Source organism: Prionailurus viverrinus, chromosome C1 (genome assembly GCF_022837055.1).
Source record: "Prionailurus viverrinus isolate Anna chromosome C1, UM_Priviv_1.0, whole genome shotgun sequence".
Classification (NCBI taxonomy): Eukaryota; Metazoa; Chordata; class Mammalia; order Carnivora; family Felidae; genus Prionailurus; species Prionailurus viverrinus.
In genome coordinates, this window is record NC_062568.1 from 140370601 (window position 1) to 140377033 (window position 6433).

Sequence of the window (6433 nt, forward strand, 5' to 3'; positions counted from 1 at the left end):
TCAACGGATTGAGTGAGCAGATTGAGTTCTGGGCGCATTGACCCGAGCAACTGCAACAGCATGGAACCAGGAGCCCGATTAGTCTGTGTAATTTAAAGACCCATGGCTTTGGAGTCAGAGACCTGGGCTTGAGTTCTGATCCTAGCTCTCCTCTAGGTATGTGGCTTAAGCAAGTCACTTAATCCCTCAGGGTCTAAATTCCTCCTTCAGGTGAAAATCCCCATTTTGGTTTTGCTTTTTTTTTTTTTTTTTTTTTGAGTCAAGTGAGTTAGACTGGTGAAAATACATCATTAAATGTGCTCTATAAAGTGAGGTATTGCTGAACTAATAACAGAGGTGGCTCACTTTATGCAAATGAGTGAGTTCCTGAAAAGTTGCACAAATCAAATAGTAGTCAATGTTTTAAATTAGTTTGCTACTTAAAGAAACCTGCGGTGAATCTTTTGGAAAGTGACAAGTCTTTCTTTCTTAATGGGAACAGTCATTCTGCAATATTTTTTCTTCCTTCCTCCCTTCCTCCCTTCTTTCCTTCCTTCCTGCCTTCCTGCTTTCCTGCCTGCCTTCCTTCTAACCTTCCTTCCTTTCTCTTTCCTGTTTTTTTCATTTCTCCTTCTTTTCTTTCTTTCTCTGTGTCTTCCCTTTTTTTTTATTCTTCATTTTACCTGTATGTTTTTTTTAAACCACAAGGGAAGACAGAACCTATCTTAGGAAACACAGGACACAAAACAAAGATTGACGTCTCTTAGAAAAGAAATTTAAGAAATTGGGATGAGATGGAATCATGCTTATCCACACACTGAGGCAGGCTTGGAAAGACAGAATACCCACGACTATGAAGAGAAATGGACAGTTCTTCAAATAGCCATGCCTACCAATGCCACAAGTGCACAGAGGCAGCAGCCTTTTGAACCAAGGGATCATCAACTGGCTAAGAAATACTCGTAGGCGTCAGTAAATGACCCGAAACATGAGGAAAAAGCATAAAGATAGAGAAAAATCTGAAAGAAAACCAGGTAATAGAATCATAGAAGGGAAGGAGGAGGGGAAAAGAGGAACGAAGAAGCGTGAAGAAAAATCAGAGAATAAAATTAGAAACAGAGACCATAAACTTCAGAGGTCAACTTGGATGGGAATCACGACTCTGCCAGCTCCAGGTTTTTTTGACCTTGAACAAATTCTTTAGCCATTTTCTGAGCTCCTTCCCTCATCTATTGATGCAGATAATCACACACACCTTATAAAGCGGTCGTGGGAATTAAGTGCAAAGGTAAGCGCCTGGGAGATTCTTGGGTCCACCTTAAGTCCTCACGGCTTCTGCTTTCCCAGAGCTCTTTGTTTCCCCGCTGTGACTGTGCACCTTGCACACAGGGACCAGGAGGAAAGCAGTCTCGAAGAAGCAGTTGAGCAGTGGCCTGCCTCATGCCTGGGCTCACAGGGTATCTGGCCCATCGTGGACTCACTCCAATAGCCCCGTGTGCGTTTTTGTCTCGTCTTTTTCTCTGCCTTTGCTAGAAATTAGCAACTCTTTCCACGGCTTCTGGTTTAGAGATTCTGGATGCTGTATGCTCTGAAAACTACAGCCATAAACCGCTAAAAATTACCACATTATTTATTCAGAGTCATCAGCTTCCCTGCCTCTGATGACCCCATATTATCACACTCTGAAATTAGAAACCTTGCATTTGCAATTTGACTGTGTTGGATCTAGGTTTTCACAACATGTAGTTTGCACAGTAATAATACTTATAGATCTTTCATTTTTCTACAGAAATTAATTGCCTAAACCACAATGATTTATAGTCACACTGAACATGATTATTAATTTTCCTGATGATTATACCTGTGGGCGGCAACAAATCTACTTGTGATAGACCTGGCTTTGAATTGCTGCTAAAACTAAAATGTCCATAAGGTAATAACAACTAATTTTTACCTTAATCAACTTACACTTAAAAGAATTTAATATAGGGCACTTGTGCCTCGTGGGGAAACTTGTTTGAAATATAAGGTGCTGAGTTATTTATGAGAATAATTATATATTTGTTACTCTAGTTTGTACTGGGAAATCAGGATCTGAAATGAGTCTGCGATACATTAAAAATATAATGAACTCAGCGGAATTGTACACACTAAAGAACTTTTGCACTAAGGTAAATATATAACCTGGCATAGCTACTCTGGTTATGAAAAAGAAGAAGATTATTAAAGCTCACTAAACTGTGCTCCCTTTTTTTCCTTCCCTTATCCTGCTAGTGCCTCGAAGTGCTATCATTGTTAACAAGAAAGGTAAGGCATTTGATACCTAAGAGAACGATCTTGTCCTTTCTTCCTCATTACTCGCTCTAAAATTATTTTCAGGCCTTGCTCTCGTATTCCAATCGGTACAGGTCCCTATCAGTCATTCATGATGCAGGAAGAGAACGTTGGTCTGGGGAAACCGAACCCGGACTGTGCGATCTCGGGTCTCACAAGCACTGCCCCCCTTCATTTCATGGTGCTGGGTGGTTCATTCATTTCTGTAGATTTGTTTCTCTCTATTGGGATACAAGTTATAAAAAAGAGAAGGCTCTGATTATTGGTTGATATGCATACCTTCTATAATTCTGTATGTTCGTATCCCAGAAATATTTAAGGCTTTTTTCCTGATTGGTGGCATTATGCAGTTATGCAAATAATCTGTTATATCTAGGCACATTATGCCGTTATGTAAATGATCTATTTCATTTATATTTCCCACAGAGTAATGGGGTAGGGAAGAAATGCTCTCCCGCATTTCCCCTGGTTTTTAATGAGTTGTTCAGACATATTCAGCTGGTGATCAGTCTTGGGATTTCTGGGTGGTGTGTGAGTTAGCCTTTCTGAGCACCACAACCTGTCTCTACCTTTCCTGTTCAATTCAGCAGTTTTTTATTGAGTGCTTATTGGGTGCAAATGTTTGTGGAGATGGGGATGGCCCATAGGGGTTCAGGTCTTGCTCAGGTAGAGTCTGAGAGAGATGTTATTTACCTTGTGATCTTCCCCATCTGACCACTGGGACACTTGATGAAGGTTGGTTTAGCTCCATCCATTTTCGAACTTCATAGCCAGACCAGAAAAGATTTTTAAAATTCAGAAATTTTTTAAATGAAAAAGGAGAATAATTTAGAATGACCAATTGCATGCTCTGCAATAAAATATTCAGAGTAAACTAAATAACTTTAATTATAGATATGGCCAGAGACGGGAGGCTGTAAATAAGATACAAATCTAAAGTTCCCTTGCATTTGATAGTGAGTTAAGCTTATGCTTATTTGCCTGACACCTCACTTCCGGTTTCTTGCTACACTAAATAGGAATTTAAACTAGATCTATCACTTCTTTTTTTTTTTTAATGTTTACTTATTTTTGAGAGAAAGAGAGAGGGAGAGAGAGAAAGAGAGAGAGCACAAGTTGGGGTAGGGGCAGAGAGGGGGATACAGAATCCAAAGCAGGTTCCAGGCTCTGAGCTGTCAGCACAGAACCCAGTGTGGGGCTCAAACTCACAAACTGTGAGATCATGACCTGAGCTGAAGTCAGACGCTTAATGGACTGAGCCACCCAGGTGCCCCAATCTTTTACTTTCTTTTATCAAGCTTGATATACTAATGCTAGAGAATATTCAGCCTCTGTCAGCAACTGCTCAACATTCACTGATTCATTTAACAAACAGTTACTGAGTACCTACCTACCTTGGTCAGGGCGTCAGCCCTCTTGGAGGAAGAAAAATCCAAGAACGCATGTGCAAACGTGCCAGCAGTTAGGAAAAAGAGGCACCTAGGCTCTAAAGTATCCTTGTCTGGTAGATGCGAAAAGGTTCAGACTTTCAGGTCCTAAGTCTTTTGCAACCACATTTAGCTGTAACAATATATTCTGATTAGCTGCTGCACCTGTCTGGGCAAATACTGGCTTACATTTCTCTGAATAAACAATCTATAAAGTCATCCTGTTTCTCCCCTCCATGGTAGTTGCAGTGGACAGGATTTAAAACAAAACAAAATAAAACAAAACAAAACAAGAAAAATAAAAAACTCCTCTGGATCTGGGTGCAAGTAATTTCTGATCTGAGTATTCCACCAAAAATCTTTCCCTAGTGCTTAAAAAAAAAACCTCTATAGTTTCTTCCTGTGTCATATTATCTTGTTGTTTAACCACTTCATGATCAATTTTATGTCTTTTGAATCAGTGCTAAGTACTCAATCTGATGAGGTTTTTCAAATCCTCTTGTAAGTGGAAGATTTTGATGAGGAAGAAAACAAAAACAAGAATAATTCTTAAAACTCTCATGAGTCTGTACATTCCCAATAGAATATACTGGTCATTAAGTGTTTCTGATTATAATTCAATTCACTAGCATTTATTATGTATGATAATCATATTATTGTTCCCACTTATTCACTCCCCCTTCCCTGCAAGAATATTCTATTTCCAATCTATTGCCATGGGACTTTTTTTTTAAACATTTATTCATTTTTGAGAGACAGAGAGAGACACAGCACAAGCAGGGGAGGGGCAGAGAGAGAGGGAGACACAGATTCTGAAGCAGGCTCTAGGCTCTGAGCTGTCAGCACAGAGCCCAACACAGGGCTCAAACCCACATACCCCAACATCATGATCTGAGCCAAAGTCAGATGCTTAACGGACTGAGCCACCCAGGCACCCTATTGCCACGAGACTTAAAACATCTTGCCGGGGAGAAGTAAACTTTGCCCACCTGGTATCTGGCTTAGTCATGTGACTTGCTTTGGCCAACGAAATGAGAGGGAATGTCAGGTGTACCTGTTCTGAGTAGAGAGGAAGCCATAGAAAGAAGGAATACAAGCAGGAGGAAAAGAGTCAGGCATGGGGGGAAGGAAGAAGAAGCAGATAAAAGGAGCAGAGGAAAAGGCATCACTGAAGATGAAGAGTGTGGATGAGGAACACAGACTGAGGGATGCCATAGAAGCTGCGAGAGAAGAAGAATATGAAAAGGGGGTACTAAGGGTAGAGACAAAGGGGGTGCTTCGAAAGCACTCTGAAAACGCCGAGAAAAAATGGAAGCTAATAGCAAAAGAAAAAAAGAAAAAAGGCAGATTGAGTATTTAAAAGGGAAAAAGCTTGAGTATTTCAAATGAAATCGAGTCATGGAGGATTTAAAATGAAATTTTTAAAGTGCATCCTAAATACGAAAACAAGAAAAGAGTGGGAGGAGTTAAGGTCCTAGATGAGTACGGTGACAAGGGGGACGAAATGGAAGGAGGGTGAAAAGCAAAACGGTTTAAAGCAGCCCACTGATAATGCGCTAGAGGACATGCTAGAGAATGAAAAGTTAGAAGGAAGAAATTAGAAAAGCATTAATTTTTTTGTTTACTATTATGTTACATTTTGTCTTTTTATCTTTTTATTATTGTAAATGGATTGTGCCAACAATACGTGTACTGCATATTGTACATCATTCTGTAGGTGATATTACATATATAAATCTGGAACAGTATCAGATGAAAATGCACCCAAAAGGGAAAGCACGCATAAAAGTCCAAGATAAACTATAACTTGACAACATGCACACACACACACAAAGATCATCCGTTCCAGATTGTATACCCTTAGCTTTGTAATGCCAGCTTTAAATTATGTTTGCCTTTTTTGAGCATTTGCAGACGTATTAAGTAGAATCACCAACTAATATTTGTTTTGCTTTTTCTTGGAGGAAAATCCTCTGTCACTGTGGATAAGTCACTGAAGGTGGTGGAATCGCACAACTGCACACTCGACAGGTGCCGATGGTCCGCCCAGCAAACAGACCAGTTCCTTCAGACACCTCCATGCAGGCTTTCCCTACATCACCTGAAGAGGTTTACTTCTTGCTTGCACATTATTTCTTTCAATAGGTTTTCACACTTTTGTCTCAGGGAATTAAGTTCTTTCCGTTGGGACTAAATTCTATGCCGGCTAAGAAGAGGATTGAGGCATCAGTATCCTTCATGCAAGAAAGAAAAATAAAAGATTCCCTCCCAGTATTTGTGCTTGGTCTTTGCCCGGCCAGGCTGAAGTTTGCTGTCTTCAAAAGTAGGAAGTCTTTTGCAGAATAGGCTACGTGCCAGATTTAGTCTGGGCCTCGTGGGCCTGAGATTTACTGTTTTTAATCTTTTTACTGATGGGCATTCTAAATACCTGTTTCATGCAATGTTTAATTTCAGCACAGCAGGTATTAGTGTTTCCAAAAATGGGAATAAGCCGCCTGTTTCCTTGAATGATGAAATGCCTAAAACACAGCTAGGTTTTTACATCATCTAGCCCTTTATCCCCTTAACAGCTAGTGCCTGTTCCTTTAAAAATGGTACTTTTTATGGGTTCCCATGACCATTTCTAATTTTCCATAGCCCATCTTCCCCACTAAGAATGTAAAGCTCCATATCTGTATTCACTTGCACACTTT

General features: G+C 40.0%; 1 long non-coding RNA gene across 1 annotated transcript; it reads left to right on the forward strand.

Annotated features, from left to right (window-relative positions):
- Nucleotides 1–2069: 2069 nt before the first annotated feature.
- On the forward strand, nt 2070–5973 carry LOC125171557 (uncharacterized). The gene is made up of 3 exons (XR_007154395.1): nt 2070–2150; nt 2254–2286; nt 5705–5973. It is a non-coding gene; the product is annotated as an uncharacterized LOC125171557 (long non-coding RNA).
- The last annotated feature ends 460 nt before the right edge of the window (nt 5974–6433 follow it).